Below are 19,593 nucleotides of genomic sequence, written 5' to 3'. Positions count from 1 at the left end.
AGGCGTCGTATAAGTAGCGTGCCACTACACCCCGATCTCAGTTCCTTTTGTACGCATGCTAACACGCTGCTTTAGGAACACAGAGTTTGTCTCCAACTTTTTCGTCGGAAAACACCTTTTTTCTATTCCTCGATGCAAGATGGCGGTCGCACGAGTGTCCGCCTTCAAGCGGTGTACCGATTGCGGCACCAAGATGTCCCTAACTGACCCACTTGAGTTGTGTGTCTGGTGCCTCTGCACGGGACTGACTGATCCCTGTTGTGCACCAAGATGCAGCCGAAATCCCTTCACGACTGAGCTGCTAACTCACTCTGGGTCGACTGCCCTAAAATATATCTGTTGCGGTCGACCGTTCGGTCCCCGAAATACACCGGCGGAAGAAGAAAAGGTCACACTCGAGGAGCCAGTCTTCCTCGTTTTTCGTCCCGAAAAAAGAAAAGGCGCCTCCGCCATTGTCGAGACTCCATGAGTCGTCGACGTATAGAGGTGAGCAGTCGACTGGGCCTACTACCTGCCAGGAGTGGGAGGAATTTAAGTCCTCGATGCTTGAAATGTTCAAGCAGCATGCTGAAGTCGGCGCGGCTCCCTCCCCCACGCAGCATGTTTCGGAGCCAAGAGCAGCGCTTGGTGTACCAAACCCCTCCAGTGCCCTGGTACCAACTACATTGGCACCAATTAACCTTTCTAAGTCAAAACATGTTGTATGGAAGCCGGATTATCCCTGCGCGTCCATGGATGTCGACGCTACAGTGTTTCGACCTCTGTCGACCCTGACATCCACCTTTGCGGCGCCGAAGGACAAGCCCTCAATGTCGTCGACGACGGCTGTCGACGGCCTTTATGCCACAGCCCCCATCTGACTTTTTCGAGACAAAGACTGGGGTATTCGGTGATTACAACGCCGACGACCAAGATGTCGATCTGATGTTCTTGGGCTCGGGTGGTGTCGACTATTTTGAAGACCAGAGTTGACTATAGCAACTGGCTCAAGGTCTCCATGATACCAGTGTTCTGGACATGTCACCAGACTTAGTTTCATCAGCCTTATTCCACAGTGTGTCCAAATTTAGGGCTCTGGTGGAAAGGGTATTTGACACCCTGGGTTTACACTCAACATTGTCACCCCCTCAAGGTTACGACCTCACTGATATCCTAGAAGGAGGTCTGTCCTCTGATTGACACTTGCCCTTGAACCCGGCCATTGCCGATCCGCTAACTCCTCTATAGCAAACGCCATGTTCCATTCCTCCCATCAGTTCCATCATTTCAGGGAAGTATAGGCCGGCTTGGGGAGAAATTCCTATCCTCTCACCATTCCCCAGAAGGGCTTGTTATGCAAGCTGCTATGGTTTTTTTCTAGACCAGCATCGTCTAGGTCCACTCTGCGCCCAGACAGAGAGGCAAAGAAAGTAGATGCCTTGGCAAAGAAGGCATTCACGTCCGGGAGCATGGCCCTCAAGGCGACCAATGTGCAAGCAGTTTTGCCAAATATTCCTTCGGCGTATGGATAGCTATGGAGAATGCTGCCCAATATGTCCCACAAGGAGATATGCGTGAGAGCTTCCTACAGCTGGTGGAGGATGGGAAGGAAGTGGCCAAGCAGTCGCTGTGAACGGGCCTGGACATCGCCGACTGTGTCCCGGCCTATGGCTTCAGCCATAACCTTAAGGAGACAGGCCTATTTAAAGACCTCTGGTTTTTCACCCAATGTCCAAATGAACATTTTGGACATGCACTTCAGGGGCAATCTTCTTTTAGGCCTTAAAGCTGACAATTCCCTGGAAATTTCAAAGAATCTAAACTCCCTCCCAAATCCTTGGGCCTAGTTGCGTAGCCGCCCAAACCTGCCTTTAGCTTCGCTTCTAGAGCACTGGGCTACAGGAGATATTCTCCTTATGGCAGAAGAACACAGCTCCCACCGCATAGGCAAGTGCAGAAGAGTTTTTCGTGCTCTGGAAGGGGCAGAGGGGCTTCCAGAGGCCAACGGGCAGCGTCGGGGGCGACCCAGCCTCCGAAACCGCTTCGATTACCCCTCGCTCAACTCATCGGTTGGAGGACGGTTGACGGAGCACTTACCTCCTGAACAGAGGATTGGGTTGGTATGCCTGCTATTTCCTGGTGCCCAAAAAAGGAGGAGGTCTCTTTTCCATTCTGCACCTCAGGGCCTTGAACAAGTTCTTGAGGAAAGACGAATTCAGGATGGTGACGTTGAGAGAAATTCTCCACGCTCTCGAATTTCAGCACTGGCCGGAGTCCATGTATTCCCATACCTGGCTGATCTGAAGGAAGTCTGTAGAGCAGGTCTTGTCCCATCTCCAGGACTCTCTCAAGGAGAGAGTACTTCGCTTGACACAGATGGTGCATTTCTTCCAGAAAAATGTTTCCTTACCAGCGGCTTCCTTCCTCTGCCTTCTAGGCCTCATGGCTTCCTGCATTTTTCTGGTTCCAGAGGCCAAGCTGTGCATGAGATACCTGCAATGGTTACTGAGAGATCAGTGGTCTCAGTAAGTGTCCACTTCAGTGGTCAACGATGCGGCCTGGTGGGCGGACCGCAGCAGTCTTTTGACAGGGGAACCTTTCTGGCCTCCTTGGCCTCAGACCTGAGTCATTACGAATTCGTCCTTAAAGATTTGGGGTGCTCACTGTGAGGATTTGCAGGTGAGCGGCTTCTGGTCAGCATTAGAATCCAGATGGCACATCAACAGGCTAGAATTACATGCTCTCAGGCTAGCCCTGAAAGTATTCCCCCGTCTTTGCAAGGGAAAAATGTCCTTGTTCTGACAGACATGGTGACGATGCACTACCTCAACAAACAAGGTGAAGTTCACTCCTGCCTCATCTGCACGGAGGCAATGATATTTTGGTTCTGGTTGCTGGAGAACCTGATCTTGGCAGTTCATCTGATAGGCACAGAGAACAACTTGGCGGATGCTCTAAGCAGGCAGAGCACGGTCTCGCATGAGTGGAAAGTGTGCCGGGAAATCCTAGCTGAGGTCTTCTCTCTCTGGGGTACCCCAGCAGTGGATCCGTTTACAACAGAATTCAACAGGAAATGCAAACTGTTCTGGTCGAGGGAATTCCCAGCGAACGGTGCACTGGGGGACGCTTTTCTGGTGGATTGGACCTTCCTTCTCCTATACGCATTCCCTCCGATTCACGTCATTCCACGGGTTCTGAGACCTTTTGGATCTGTCTATTTGTCCGCCTAACTGGTTGCCTCAGCGACCTTATCTCCTAACCCAGTCAGAAGGCCGGATACTCCATCCGACTCTGGAATCCCTCAACCTACATGCGTGGCTCTTGAGGATGAGATATGATGACTGGGACCTCTCTGAGGAAGTACTTGAGGTGTTGCTGGCTGCACGCAGACCATCTATAAGATCTTTACACGCATGCAGATGGAGAAGATTTGAGTTGTGGTGTAGAAAATGCGAGATTGACCCCATCTCTTGCCCCACCACTGCAGTGATGGAGTGTCTGCTATCACTGACCTCTGCAGGCCTTCAAGTTACCACATTCAAAGGATGTTTGTCGGCCTTGTCTGTGTTTTAAAAGATCCCTGTATCAAGGTTAATTTTTCATAATCCCGGTAAAGCTACAATTCCTGAAAGTCTTGTAAATAGGTTTCCGCCAACTCCTTTTGTTGTCCCAGATTGGGATCTTCGTTGTAGGACACCTTTCTTACGCTTTTTCCGGGCAAAAGTTTCACTCAGGGTTAAGGCCTGGTTTCCTTCCCAAGGTTGGGTCAGAATTTCATTTGTCACAATCCATCGACCTTCCGGTCTTCTATTCTCCTCACCCTTCCAAGAAGGAGGAACGATTCCATTGGCTTGACCCTCAGAGGGCACTGAGTTACTATGTACCCAGAGCAGCTGATTTTAGGAGAGCTGACCAGCTCTTCGTGGCCTTTTCCTTAGCCCGTAAGGGTTTGCCCAGAACTAAGCAGACTATCCTGTTGGATAATCCTCTGCCTAGAGGAGTGTTACCAGACTGCTGGGAAAAAATTAACGCTCGGGCATCGGGGCCCATTCGACAAGGGGAGTCTATGATCTACTGCATTGCACTAGGGAGTCCCTGTCCGGGAGATGTCTCGCTGCGACATGGGTCGTCTTTGCATACCTTTTGCAAAGTACTATAGCCTGGATCTGGCTTGCACTACCGATGCGCATTTTGGCAGGGCAGTTCTGCGGAATCTTGGTTTGACTTTCTGCCCACCTCCTGCATTACTGCTTTGGGTGTCTAATCAGATGAGAAATCTGCGGAGAAAAGCAATCCATTGAAGGAGAAATTACCTTACCGTAATGTTCTTTCTGTGGATTCTTCTCCTGCAGATTCCTCATCTCCCTTCCCATCAGTCCCAACTTAGGAAGTCGGTGGTTGTTGGTGCACATCTTCCTATGTTGAATAACAATGACTTGGAGATAGTCCCCTGCGTCACGTTTTTCTGTCTTCCTGCCACATCCTTAAATTAAACACATTTTCTGACACTACTGTTTCTTTTTTTAATTGTTCCACCATTCGGATGTCTGTATTTAATGACTATTTTTTAACAAAGAGATCACTAGCCTGCTTGTTCTCTCTGATTCCTATGCAGTGTGTAGTGCTCTGGAAAACAGGGGGAACTGAGATCGGGGCATAGTGACTCACTACTTATACGAAACCGGACGTCATGTCCGGAGCCATTGACCAGACGCCGAGCAAGACGGAGCGATGCTCGGCGGCCGGGTCGTGGTCCACTACGCCCCCCCTATTGAAAAAACTCTTGGATGGAAGTTATCCTCAAGGACGCCATCAGGGAAGCCCTCCCGAATATGCTAGCGGCACCACAAGCACCTCCACTGGCGCCCCTGGCCCCGGTGCTGCCGCTGGCCCCGGCTCCCCAGCCGTCTCCTCAGGCGGTTCCGTACCAGCCTCCGCCCACTCCTCAGCCCCCGGCTGCAGTCCCTGTGCCCCAGCCTCCGGCTCCAACTATTCCTCCACTTCCGGAGAAGGAGGAGGAGGAGGAGGAGGAACCAGTGTTAGGCAGAATCCTGTGCAGTTCCGTTAAGGAGCACTACAGAAGATTAAGACTACAGGTATGAGAAATAAATCCCCTTTGGTATCAGTCTGTACCACAAAGATTTAGTTGGCAGCTGTGGCTAAACAGTCAGACTTATCTCAAGAGGGAGATGAGCAGTATTCAGGGTTTACACAATAGGACTACAGTACTATGAATCAAGGAAACACTGACCAAAGCTTTGTATCAAAAAATATATATATTTATTTTACACACTCTTAAATCAGCACACAAGTCACTAGTATTAAAGCAAGTTAGAATAGTCAAGAAAAGTATACACAACTCCTTATTTAAATTATAGACAAGTTTGAGCAAGGGAGAAAACTGAGCAAAACGGCACAGTGTAAACCAAGCAGAAATGGCACTCTAACAATTTCTTCAGAGGGAAGGAAAGCACAAGTTATACAGAGGTAACCTCTAGAACACACCAGCAATGCTTCCCAAATGGATTGCGAACAAGTTAAGCAAGACAGTACTTTGGTATTAGCAATACTTGGGTGAAAACCAAGTAAAATGGCACTTCAACAATATTAAAGAGGGAAGGAAGGGTGGTTATAAGAGGTTAGGTGCACCAACACATTTCTTAGTGAGAAGCAATCTAGAGAAGGCAGTTGTAACAGATTTAGCCAAAGTCAATAGGCCTGTGCCAGAGTTAGTGGTGCAAGGCAAAGATGCCTAGGATCAAACTGTTCTTGTAGCTGCAGTCAAGTCTTTATTTAACATTGAAAAAGGAGGGTGCAGAAGGTAAAAGATAATGTTAGACGATAGGGGCGGCCAGCCCAAGTTAAGTAAAGGATTAAAAAACCTTTAGCAGAACCCTGCGAAGTGGGAGGCCTGGCGGAACAATGTACCTTGAGAAGAGGAGGCTCCTGCGGTGACGGTAGTTCCTGCAGTTCGGGATATCCAGCAGAGGAAGGGGAGGCTCTTGTAGAGGAAGGTTCGAGTTACTGCACTGCCCAGGGATGAAACCAGCCGCGGTGCTGTCAAAACGAAAAAAAGGTACGCTCCTTTAAATCGCGGTCATGGTGGACTGGTGCCTGCCTATCCGGTCTCCGAGTGCAGGGCACTGGCGATTCGACCAAGGGAGGTCCTGGAAGGCGGATGGCAAACTGGTTGGTCCCACCAGCTCAAGGGAAGAAGGCTCTTGCAGGTGAAGAGCTTCTCTCGTCGTATGGAGAAAAGTGGTGAGACGCTGCAGCAGGGCTTCACCGGTGGTTCAGTCGTTGCAGATGTCTTTGGCTTCTCTCCTCTTCGGCTTCTTAGTTCCAATGGCGACGTCTTGCTCTTCCAGTCCTCGGGACCCTGCTTTTATGCAAAAAGACCCCCATTCATACAGCATAGCTGTCACTCAAACAGTGGAGTGGTCATCCTGGCGGGAGACCCTCCAGCCCATCAGGGCAGAGTGCGACTTGGGTTGCTTAGGTAACCCTGTCCAGGGTGCCTAGTCCCCCTCCCACACATCCTGTCTACCCCAGACTCAGTGGTGCGGAAAGGAGGGCTTCTGTGGAGAAGCTCGCCAAAAGGACGAACAAAGGATCCCCGATCTGGGTTAGGATCACAGAGAAAGACACGAGAAAGAATTATTATTAAAGTTCTGGCAAATAAAACCTACCGGAGTAAAGTTAATATAAAAATGACCCGGCGGTATGTTAGAGGCTGTCAGTAAAATTGGTAGCCTCGAACAATGGGAAAATCCCATGGGGAAGTATTTGCGGTTGAGTATTTACGGTAATAACCACTGCCACCAGCCACAAACTTTTGAGAGAGGGACTGTACGGTACCCTCTCGAAAATGAACACCAGGATAGGAAGATGGATTGTACTGGTTTAGTTGAGAAATATTTACTAGTAAAGTCAATGGGGACTTTACATGCCCTGGGAGACAGTAGTCAGTCCCATGGTATGGAGTCTGTTTGGGGGTCACTATGACACCCCTGTGTCACTGCACTGAGGGTGCTGTGTAACACACAAGTCAAAAAAATGAAACCTATGAGGGTGAGAAAAACCCCATAGACCATAAGCACAAAAATAGCCTCAAACACACATAGCAATATGCCCAAGAGTGGGAAAAAGAGTCTCACTCTTAGCAGGAGTAAAAAAATAAACCCCTCAAATCCAGCAAAGCTGCTGGGGGATTCTATAGGTAAGGGAAATTAGCCATACAAGAGAATTCTCCCTAACATCCGGACACACCATCCTCAGCCAGGGCCTTCCACGAACGTCTTGCCGGGCTGGTGGAATACCTGGGCCTACCCCAGCCTGTGGTCGAGCAGCCAGCAGAGGGGGTTCTGGCGGAAGTCCTCACGTGACGTGACGCCCCTCTGCCAAAACAGAGATTCCTCTGCAGACCGATGTAGGCTCCCTGGCCAAGAAGGGTTGGCTTAAGCCCCACTCAGCCCAGCCGGTCAATCGACGCCTGGACGACAAGTACAGGCAGATGGAGGGGGATACACTCTTGCTCTCGGCCCATCCTCAGCCATACTCCTCTGTGATCGCTGCAGCAACACTATACTCCAAGCCTCAGTTGTCCTCAGCCGCTTCCTCTGTGGCGCTGCTAGGCAAGGAGGAGAAGATCTTGGAGGCGTACGGCAAGAAACTCTCTTTCAACACGTCCTTACATCTTCGTCAGGCCAACGCGGACACCATGTTGGCGGCTGCTAACCAAAGTTTATGGCGGGAAATGGCGGACTTCCTCCCGGAACTCCATACCCAGAGCCAATCACGTTTTAAGCCAGAGCTCGCTGAGGCCAAGCTGGTGGCGCACAACCTCATGGAATCCACCGTGGCCCATATTGACACCTCTGGGCGTGCCATCTGTAACACCACGGACATGGGAAGGACAGCCTGGTTCTGGGCGACGAAATTCAACCAGGATGTCCAGGAACGCATATTAGATCTACTGTTTGGGGGCGGGGGGACCTCTTCCACTCCACCACGGATGAGGAGCTGGACAAGAATAAGAACAGCTCACAGACGGCCAAGTCTTTATCCATCTTGACAAAGACCATGCCAAAGCCGTACACCCAGTCACAGCAGCGCTCTGACAGGGGCGTACGTATGGAGGGTTCCACGGCTTCCAGGAACAGAGATCCAGGCAGCCAGACTGCTCGCCGTCTCAGAACCGGCGCAAACAACAAAAAAGGGTGTGGGGGGGTGTCTAAGGGCTTTTTCGAGTCCCCCTCCTCTGCGACAGCTTCCGAGGGAAAGAAGGCTTGACACGCCTCTTCGGGTTCACATGTCTCCAGTGGGGGGCAGGCTTGCTCTCCAGGCACATTTCTCGTGCCAGAATTTCATGGACCCCTGGATCCTTTCTGTAGTATCCACGGGGTACCGCCTACCCATCCCAGCCCCTCCTCGATCCTCCCCTCCGCTCCCTCAGGTTGGGACAGGAACTCTTCTGGGGGAGATCCGGTCGCTCGTAGAGAGCCAGGCAGTGGAGGAAGTCCCAGCCTACCAGCGAGGATTGGGCTTTTACTCCAGGATTTTCGCCATTCAGAAGAAACGCCAGGCAGGCCTGAGAGTTGTGCTGGACCTTTCCACCCTCAACCTCTCCTTACCCCTACAAAAATTCAAGATGGTTACGCCAGCTTTTATAGCGGAGACATTGTGCAAGGGAGACTGAATGTGCTCCCTGGATCTGAAGGACGCGTACCTACAGGTTGGGATTTGGCAGCCCCATCGTTCTTTCCTTCGGTTCAGGATCATGGGCTACCATTTTCAATACATGGTCCTTCATTTTGGCCTCAAATCGGCCCCCAGGGTCTTTACCAGGCTAATGAATACGGTGGCTGCCCTCCTGAGAGCGCAGGGCCTCCACATCTACCCATAACTCGACGACTGGCTTGTCAGGGCTACATCTCCAGAAGCGGATCACCACTCTTCCCATGCCCTTATGAACACACTGCAGGATATGGGCTTCTCGCTCAATATCAAGAAGTCGTAGCTGCACCCCACGCAGACTGACATTCTTGGGCCTCATCTGGGACACGTGCTCCGAGATGTTTATTCCATCGGAGCACAAGATCTCGGCCATCAGGAGGGCCACTGCCCACTTCCTCAGCAGAGAGGTGACCTCTGCTTGGTGGTACCAGTATCTCCTGGGTCTCTTGGCTGCAGTCCTATTGGCCATCCCACACACGAGATTGAGGATGAGGAGGATTCAGCTGTACTTCGTGGCCTCATGGAACCTGCAGCGGGGCCCCCAATCTGAGATGATCAATGTTTCTCGCTCCCCGGACCTAACCTGGTGGTCCAGGGACTGTAACCTATGGATAGGCAAGCCCTTTCGGCCGCCCACCCCGCAGGCCACCATCGCCACAGACTCCTTGCTCGAGGGCTGGGGAGCCACTCTGGACGATCTCGCGGTCCACGACACCTGGACTCGACAGGATCAGGAAAACCACATCAATTGGTTGGAGCTGAACGCCATCTGGCTAGCGCTCTGAGCATTCCTACCACTTCCCAGGGACAAGGTTGTCCTCATCCAGACAGACAACTCGACCAGCATGTACTACGTCACCAAGCAGGGAGGCACCAGATCCCCTCATCTATGCAGACTGGCAATCGGCATGTGGAAGTGGGCCCTGGAAAACGGCATCTACCTCACGGCAGTCCACCTCCCAGGGGAATCCAACTTGGAGGCGGACAGGCTCAGCAGGTTGGGAGCGGACAATTAAGAGTGGCAGCCAAACAACCTCGTTATTCAGGAGATCTTCAGCAGGTGTGGTCATCTCCAGGTGGATCTCTTTGCCACCTGGCACAACAATTGCCCTCAGTTCGCAGGGCAACGCATTTCTGCTTCAGTTTATGCCTTCCCGACCACACCGCTGATTCACAGAGTAATTTGCAAGATCATGGAGTCTCGCCAACTCAACATCATTCTAATAGCTCTGTGGTGGCCGGCCAGGCCATGGTTTTCGGAGCTGCTCAGCCTCTCTGAGATGCCTCCAATTCACCTCCCGATGGGCCCAGTGCATCTTCTGGCACTGCAGGGGGCAGGGTCATCCACCCCGCGCCACAGAAACTAGCACTCACAGCGTGGTACCTGAGCAGGTAACGCTGCGGCACCTCAACCTCTCAGGCTAATCTGGAAATCATTCAGGGCGCAAGGAGCAAGACTACCAGGGCCCAGTATAAAAGTAAATGGACCAAATTCTGCCACTGGGCGGCCTCCAAGGGAATCGACCCCCTGGCATGTACGTTGGACGACGTACATTCCTTCTCGGCACATCTCGCCCACTGGGGGGTGCAGGTGGATACCTGTCGTACCTACCTCGCAGCCATTGGGGCTTACAGGAACTCGGAGGAGGGGGTCTTCTCCTCCAATCCTATCAAACATTTGACGGGACTTGCAAGGCTCTAACTGCCCGTCAACATGCTGCTCCCCGTGTGGGACCTCAATATAGTGTTGGGCGCCCTGGCGCATAAACTGTATGAGCCAATGGCGTCCGCAGACATCAGGCTGGTCACCATCAAGACGGCATTACTAGACTAGTCGGCCTCACCTCGGCTCGTAGAGTCAGTGAAAGCGCTGTTTACCTCGGAACCATATACTACCTTTCGAGTGGATTGTGTCCTCCAATGTTTTCCTCATCTTAGATGTATTCCATCCAGCTTTGCTGTCTTCGGAATTCTTTTTGGCAAAGGGCGCCGTGCGTCGATGTCGAGTCGATGGTCCCTCGAAGGCCTCCGTCGAGGGTGACATCATCGGGTGTACAAGTAGCACTCTCGGCGCCCTTTGGCCTCAGTTCTGTTTTTCTGCAGTATACGTTGCTTCGGACATTCGGCGCGCCTCGAGTTCTGTGAGAATATATAATAACGAAATATGTCCTCGTCATCGACACCGACCACGACCCCGAAATCGGGATTCAAAAAGTGCAAATCGTGCGGGTCAAAAATGTCGATCACGGACCCGCATCGAGAGTGTTTGTGGTGCCTCGGAGAAGGCCACGACATGGAGGCCTGTACGAAGTGTCAGACGATGACGGGGAAGGCCTTGCGAGAGAGGAGAGGAAAGCTTCAGGTAGGTCGAAAAAACTCTAGCGTTGAGTCGAGATCCCGTGAGGAGAATTCTCCCTGACGCGAAAGGGATCGATCTAGGTCCCGTAGCGATTCCCATCGCTGGTCGCCTTCGTCAAAAAGATCGAAGAAACAACGCCACAGGTCTCCCTCCACCTCGTCAGACGAGTCTCCAAAAAAGATTAAATGCCCCACAAAACATTTGTCTGCCGAAGAGTGGGAAGCATTCAGGGTCAAAATGATGGAGGTGTTTGAAAAAGCGAAGCCTCGGTCTGCGCCTTCTTCGGAAGCCGGCCGGGAGCGTCATCGAGCCCGGGTGATCGAAAAAGGAAGGATAGGGAACCTTCCAGGACGCCGAGTGAAAAGCGCTCGAGTCGACCGCTCGAGGTCATCGACGCCGTCCGAGACCCATCATACCTCGAAGGGAAAATCTTCAAAGGTCGCCTTGACGCACTAGAAGCAGACCCTGTTGACGACCACGGTGTCGTCGACGCCGCTGTCAACGCCTAAACCCTCAGCGCCAAAGGCTCCAGCCAAGCCAAGGAAGCCAGAAAAAGAGAAGCATAAGGTACTAGACCTTTTCCTCCTCCTCTCCCAGAGAAGGTTTTCAAGCCTCTCCCCAGAAAGGAGTTTTTCAAATCCCTGACCTCAATTTTTGAGGAACAGGAGAGATCTGATGAGGAATATGTACCTTTTGGGCTAGAATATGGTACCCCAAATGTCCCAGAATGCTTGATCTCAGAGGAAAGCAGAATGAGAGATTTGGTGGAATCTTTACACAATGCAAGTGGCATTGACACTTCTCCTGAGAATGACTTTGGTAGATTACTTGGGATGGGCAAAACCATCATCCGAATTCGTCCAAGATGATTTAACTGACATATTGGACCATGGTCCTACGGAAGACCCAGTACTTCCCTTTCATGTAGCCTTACAAAACAGGGTGGCCAAGAATTGGGAAACTCCGGATTCTATTCCTCCGGTAAATAAGTCCCTCGCATCAAAATACCGCCCAGCCAATAGCGACCCCGGCTATCTTTCAAAACATCCAACTCCCGAGAGTCTGGTCATACAGGCAGCCACAGCTTCCAACAAACTTGCATACCCGTCTATCCCTCCAGACAGGGACGATAAGTGTGTGGATGGTTGGGCACGGAAGGTATTTTCAGCCGGGAGCATGGCATTAAAATCTGCCTTGGCAAAATTAAAAAACTCCACATGTGCCTTGGCAAAATTTTCGTACACTCTTTGGGAGTGCATTGCAATGGCAGCGGAGCACATACCAGAAGGGGAAGAAAGGGAAGGGTTCCTAGCCATCGTTGGAGATGGAAAGGAAGCCATGCAGGAATCCCTTCAATCTGGATTGGACACTGCGGATAGTGTAAGCAGGTCCATGGGCACTAGCACGATAATGTGCAGATTTGCATGGTTAGGGAAGTCGGGTTTTGCACTAGATGTACAGAACCGCCTTCTGAACATGCCTTTTGACAGGTCTCACCTTTTTGGCAACAAGGCTGACGAGAGCCTTGAGAGGTTGCAGACCTCAAAAGCAGCTGCCAAATCTTTAGGAGCTGCTATTAGGCAACCTCAGCCTTTTCGTGCGCAAGGCAGTCATGGAGGGGACGATCCTATCGTCACTACACCTCATATGGAAAGGCGAGAGGAATGACCAGTCAAAGGGGCCAGAAAAAGGCCACTCGTGGTGGACGAGGAAAACGTGCTAAACCAGCTCCAGCTGCAGACTCTCTGCCATCAGCGGCTGCAACATCCGCCACAAAACCGCTTTGAGGACTTGCATCACAAAACACATGTAGGGGGCAGGCTGTCACAGCATCTGCAAGAATGGCAAGCCATTACTTCAGATGTTTGGGCTCTAGAAATAATAGCCCAAGGTTACTGCCTTCCTTTTCTAACGCAACCTCAAAGCAATCCACCAGGGAGACACCCGTTGAAGTCTTCAAACCCGCTCCTACAGCAGGAAGTTTTAACTCTACTGGAGAAAGGTGCTATAGAACCAGTACCTGCAGCGGAGAGTAACAAGGGATGGTACTCCCCGTATTTTTTGATCCCCAAAAAGGACAGAGGACTGAGACCCATCTTGGACTTAAGAAACTTGAACAAGTTCCTCAGAAAGGACAAGTTCAAGATGGTTACCCTTTCTCAGATCCTTCAGGCCCTTCAACTTCAGGACTGGTTGGTGTCATTGGACCTCCAGGATGCTTATTTTCATGTGCCGATTCATCTCAAACACAGAAAATACCTGAGGTTCGTAGTTGGCGACTCGCATTATCAGTTTCAAGTCCTGCCATTCGGTTTGACCTCCGCCCCGAGGGTCTTCATCAAGTTAATGGTAGTGGTGGCAGCGCACCTCAGGAGAGGGGGGGATTCATGTCTACCCCTACCTGGACGATTGGTTGATCAGAGCGCGTTCTGCCGAGCAAGCACTGGATCATCTGAAAGTCACCTGCCACTTCCTCCACAAACTGGGCTTCTCCCTCAATTTCAAGAAGTAACAGATGACTCTTTCCCAACAGCTTCAGTACATAGGAGTTGTATTAGACACGTCCTTGGGAAAGAGCTCACCTCCCAAGTCAAGGGCTCAAGACATTCTTCAGATGGTTTATACATTTCAAAATGGCCAAAATCTCCAGGCTTATGACTTTTTAAGGTTGCTCGGCCTCATGGCATCCTGCATCTTCCTGGTGCCAGTGGCACGCTTGAGGATGAGATCCCTCCAATGGGCTCTAAAGACTCAGTGGTCTCAATTTTCGGGTCAAATGACGGATCGTCTTCAGATTCCGAACAGGGTCCAACAAGATCTTTTATGGTGGACCTGTACAGTGAACACCCTAAAAGGAGAACCTTTTTGGCAACCATGGCCGCAGATCACAGTAGTGACGGACGCCTCACTCATGGGGTGGGGAGCTCATGCCAACGATTTGACAATTAACGGTTGTTGGTCTCCATCGGAGTCCAAACTACATATCAGCCTGTTAGAGCTGAGGGCAATCAGACTAGCGCTGAAGGCCTTCCTGCCAGACCTACAAGAACTCCCAACTCCAACTGTCTGGAAACTCCAAGATTTAAACTTGCCAAAATTGGCAGCACAAGCTTCCCTGTGCTAGCCGCTAAATGGTGGAATGCCCTGCCACACAACCTTAGATCAGACCAACCTTTCCCTCACTTTAGAACAAATCTTATCAAACCCCTCAATGACAACATGTAAGGTTTGAAAGACTTTAATTTGTGTTATGTTACTTATCTGAATGTACATATGTACCATCAAAGAATTATCACTATTGTACATTTTTAATTATGTAACATTGTAATTTGCTGTAACACTGTAATTTCTATGCAACATTGTAAGCTTTGTATATTCTGTTCACTGCGCCCGGTTACCCTTGGGTCTGGCGCGCAATACAAATAAATAAACAAACAAACATCTGTCAAGGAAAAGAATGTCCTGATAATGATGGACAATACGTTGGCCATGCATTACCTAAACAAAAGAGGTGGTGTGGGGTCACTACCTCTATGCAGAGAGGCAATGCAGCTCTGGTATTGGGCAATTCAGGAGGGAATCTCTTTAACAGCAATTCATCTAGCCGGGGAAGAGAATATGACGGCAGATGCTCTGAACAGGCAGAGCACGGTATCCCACGAATGGGAACTGGCTCAGTCATTCAAGAGATCTTCGCCCTTTGGGGAACCCCTCAAGTAGACCTGTTTGCAACCGGAATCAATCGAAAATGCGAAAGGTATTGCTCAAGGGAATTTCCCCCGAGAGGATCCCTGGGGGACGCGTTTGTGGCGGAGTGAAATTTCCCACTATTGTACACGTTCCCTCCCGATTCCCGTAATTCCTCAGGTCATCAGGAGGCTGAGAAGGTTTCGGAGCCGCATGATCCTAATTGCCCCGGATTGGGCCGGGAGAACGTGGTACCCGGACCTTCTAGACATGTCCATCTGTCCTCCAGTAAGTCTTCCTCAGAGAGGGAACCTTCTCTCTCAAATGGAGGGTCAAGTTCTCCATCCATAGGTCAAAACGCTCAACCTTCATGCTTCGTATCTGAAAGGCTGAACTACAGGGATTGGAACCTTCCAGATGACGTTATGGAGGTGTTGCTTTCGGCAAGAAGGCCAGCAACAAAGTCTCTATACCGTTGCCGTTCGAAAAGGTTTTGCAACTGGTGCAGAGAAAAGAATGTCGATCCTTTTCTATGTTCTATTCCGGAAGTATTATCTTTCCTTCTGACCCTAGCACATAGAGGTCTGAATATCGGAACAATAAAAGGTTACCTTCCAGCGCTTTCCATTTTCAAGCACTCATCGGAAGAATGCTCCTACTTCAAAATTCCTTTGATAATACAATTCTTATAGGACTCACTAATGTGTTTCCTCCTCACCCATTTCAAGTACCGATCTGGGATCTAAATTTAGTCCTAAAATTCTTAATGTGTGCTCCTTTTGAGCCTATGCACACGTGTCCATTAAGATTACTAACGTGGAAAATAGCCTTCTTGGTTGCTCTAACATCAGCAAGAAGAGTGAGCGAATTGCAGGCACTGTCTTCTGGGCCACCCTATACTGTGTTCCATAAGGCAGAGTTGTTTTGAAGGTTAAAACATCATTTTTACCAAAAGTAATATCTGATTTTCATTTAAGTCAGAAGATTATTTTACCCGCATTCTATCCTCCACCCCATCCTTTGAAGGAGGAGGAAAGATTACACAGGTTGGATCCGAAAAGAGCTTTAAGCTTTTACATCTCTAGACTTTCCAGACTTAGAGTGGACAACCAGCTTTTTATAGGTTACACAGGAAGGAAACTGGGTCAATCGGTAACAAAACAGACAATTTCACACTGGATTGTACTTTGCATTTCAGAATGCTATAGACTTAGCTCAGAAAGACCCTCCAGAAGGGTTAAGGGCTCATTCCACCAGAGGCATCGCCTCCTCCACGGCCCTTCAAAGAGGTGTTCCAATAATTTCCATTTGCGAAGCAGCAACTTGGTCTTCGCTACACACCTTCTCAAAATTCTATAACCTGGATGCTTCCCAGTCTAGGGAGCTAATTTTTGGAAAAGCAGTGCTTTATTCTGCCATATAAAGGCAAATAAATAATTTAAAAAAAAATAAATCTGACCCCTCCTCCAGAGAAAATATACAAAATACTGCTTTGGGAGTCTAGGAATTTGTTGGAGGACACAATCCACTCGAAGAACAAGTTACTTACCAACTGGTAACGTTCTTTCGATTGGATGTTCCTCCAAGGTATTCCTCATCGCCCTCCCAGCCTACCCTCTTTAGATTTTTCCGGGTTATTGGCATCTCAAATCTCGCAAGGCTGATACCTGTCCGCCAGCACAATCTATACAGTACAAGGTCACAGACAAAAAAAGGGGGAAATACAGAACTGACGCCAACGGGCGCCGCGCGTGCTACTTGTACACCCGATGACATCACCCTCGACGGAGGCGTTCAAGGGACGATCGACTCGACAACATCGAAGCACGGCGCCATCTGTCGAAAGGATTTCCGAAGACAGCAAAGCTGGATGGGGAATCCATCTAGGATGAGGTATACGTTGGAGGAACATCCAATTGAAAGAAGGTTACCAGTTGGTAAGTAACTTGTTCTTCACAGGGACAAGTAGTCCTGCCGACACACCCAGCATTTCTGCCAAAGGTGCCGTCTGCTTTCCACTTGAACGAGGAAATAGTCCTTCCTATGTTCTTTGCCGATCCTAAGGACGAGGCACAGACAGTGCTGCACTGCCTGGATGTCAGGCATGCCCTGAAATTCTACTTGGTCAGGACCAGGGGCTTCTGCAAATCGGATTCCCTGTTCGTCACTTTCGGAGGCTCAAGGCCAGGCTATCAGGCCTCCAAGGCCTCCATATCCTGCTGGATGGTCTTGGCCATCAAAGAAGCGTACGACGGCTAGCACAAGCATGCCGCCATTTTATTCCAGCGCCATGTGCCTAGGCATGTCATAAGCAGGGCGGCCACTTGGGCCACTCCCTAGTACTCTTCTCCAGCATGGGGTCTGGCATGGATTTACATGCTCATTAATATTCGCCATCGTCAGGCTGGGAATCCTCAGTAAAGAAAAAATCAGTTTGTTTCACTCCTGAACTGTCTTTCTCCTAACAACCAATTACTGGTCTCTGGGTCATACTTGTCATAATGCCTACCCCCGGGCATCAGGACCAAGCCCAGCAGCTCCGGGAGCAGACACTTATTAAAACCCCAACAGCCCTGGCTGGGGGCTGTTTGGGTTCAGTCCTGGCGCCAGGCTCATCATAGGAATCAGTCCTGGCACCTTAGGCGCCCGGCTCATGGACTTTACTTACCTGATGCAGACCATGCTGCAAGTGAGTCCAAGCCAACGTGAGGCCTGGATGGGACTATTTTATTACAGGGACTATTTTTTTACTCGGGTGTGGTTCTGGGGAACTTCTTACTGGAACTACTTTGGAGGCTATTTAAACCACACCCGAACAGCAGCACACGCTTCGCGTTATTCTGCATCCAGCAGCGTAACGCTCACCGTGTCTGCGGCCAGCATCCAGTCTTCTGCCATGCCCGCCTCGAATCTGGAGCTCCTAAAAACAAGAGGAAAGAAAAGGACAAGGTTAGAAAACAAACTGTTTTCGAATTCCTTACCTGATTCCGGGTCCATCTCGCCTCCGGACCTGGAAAGAACATCATTTCAGTACGCGTCGCATCTCCAGCTGCAGCGACCGCGTCATACTCACCAGTCCTCGCAGCATCTTCCGATTCGGGGCTGCCTCCATCATTTCTTCGCCGAACTCCGGCACCTGGGGGACAAAAGAAATCAACAAGGTGAGCCGAGAAAACCAACAAATATAACTCTTATCACCATAGACTTACCTGATTTACCACCAGAGGCATTATTCTATAACTCTTCACATCTTCATGTGCCGCACCTGCAAAGGGAGAGAAAACAACACGTGCAACATTTACCGGACAGCGTCGGGTAATACAGACTCTTACCTGAGCGCCACCAGCTACCACGAGAGCATCTTCTCACGAACTCCGCTGCAAGACAAGGAAGGAAGGGGGGAACAAGAGTGAACATCGGACATATTGAACTCTATGAACTTGATACTTACTGGTCCTAGCCAGGAACCTCAGAGTCAATACTCTCCGGAACTCTCCCACGCCTTCAAACCAGTGAAGTAACTGGCATCAACGCGCCCCTGCAATCCATGCAGGATGGAGAGCTCATCTTTCAAGAGTATAAGGTGAGATTGCTGAAAGGGCACTTCGGAGTGATAAGGACTGTTGGGGGTGCCATCACTTGAATCCATGGGTGGCTAAATCCATCTCTTCACTTGCAGGAGAATACTTCTACGGGTCAAGCAGACAAGATTCGGAGGGCCAGTCCAGTCAGTCATCTCTGCACTACGCATCACATTGGTTGAGACCGCACCTGTCCGGGTCCGACCGATGCCCCTGTGGGAGCCAGGTGAGCGTAACAATACTGCCCCAGCCAATGACCTTCCTCAACCTAAGCCCCTACTCTGACTGGAAAAATAATCGAGCCTCAAGCTCCATCGATTCATCTTCCGATTAACGGAGACCCGTTTTCGGATTCTTCAGCGCCCCTCAAGGGCATTTTTTCATCAAGTTTTTTCTTGGAGGATTCCAGAAGCTTCTTCAAGGCCTACCCGCGTGGAGATTGCAAAGGAGAAGGAAGACTCAACGCCTCTGTTCAGTATGTGTCCATGATGCGGCCTACGGAACATCTACTTGGACGATGGGCACTCTGTGTGCCTCTACTGCCTGCATTCAGACCAAACGCACGTGGGGGATGACTGTGCGTTTTGCCAGGGGATGGTCCCCCGCACCATGAAAGACCAAGTGGCTTCAGTGAGTCCCGGCAGCATGCCTCCCCCAACCACAAGAAGAAATCTGAGCGGTCTTCTAAGACCTTTGAGGGTGCCCCAGCGACAGGGGCCCAAAATAAGGCCATGCACCGCTGGGCCGCGGGCACATGTGCCATTGCGATGGGCAGCCAGGGCGAGCAAAGCATCTCTGGCACCTTCGAACAAGAGACAACGCTCCCGTTGGGTGAAGAAGAGGAAGTCTGACCAACGGGTAAGATTCTGGAGAAGCCCTGGATGTACCAGTCGGAGAAGGCCAAGGGGGAGTGGGCCGCTGACCCTCCCCCCAAGGTGAAGGCCCCTAGCTCGACCAAGGTTGTGCTGGCCCAGATTCCCGCCGCAAAGCCTTCCATTGAAGGCGTGGTGGCATTCCTAGTGAAGGCTGTGGAGGCAAGTTTGCACGGTACGGTCCCCAAGGCGAGAGTTTCCCTGCCTGCCAGGTGGGAATCGTCGTTTCAGCCCATAGAGAAGACACTAGGGAAAGCGATGCCCATCATCTCCCCGAAACAGTCTACTCTGGTCTAAAAGAAGGGGGCGGAGGGGCATGATAGTCCTGCAGGGCACGGACATCTCTTCTGAGGAGGAGCTTTCTATTTTCCAGACCATT

General features: G+C 50.6%; 1 protein-coding gene across 5 annotated transcripts in view; it reads left to right on the top strand.

The window, feature by feature from the left end:
• KDM6A (lysine demethylase 6A) overlaps positions 1-19,593 on the top strand; it is a 1,954,130-nt gene that overhangs the window by 931,662 nt on the left and 1,002,875 nt on the right. The gene's annotated exons all lie outside the window — the stretch shown is intronic.

This window comes from Ambystoma mexicanum, chromosome 7p (genome assembly GCF_040938575.1).
Source record: "Ambystoma mexicanum isolate Mex_15411 chromosome 7p, UKY_AmexF1_1, whole genome shotgun sequence".
Taxonomy (NCBI): domain Eukaryota; kingdom Metazoa; phylum Chordata; class Amphibia; order Caudata; family Ambystomatidae; genus Ambystoma; species Ambystoma mexicanum.
This window is presented reverse-complemented; position numbering and strand designations above follow the sequence as displayed.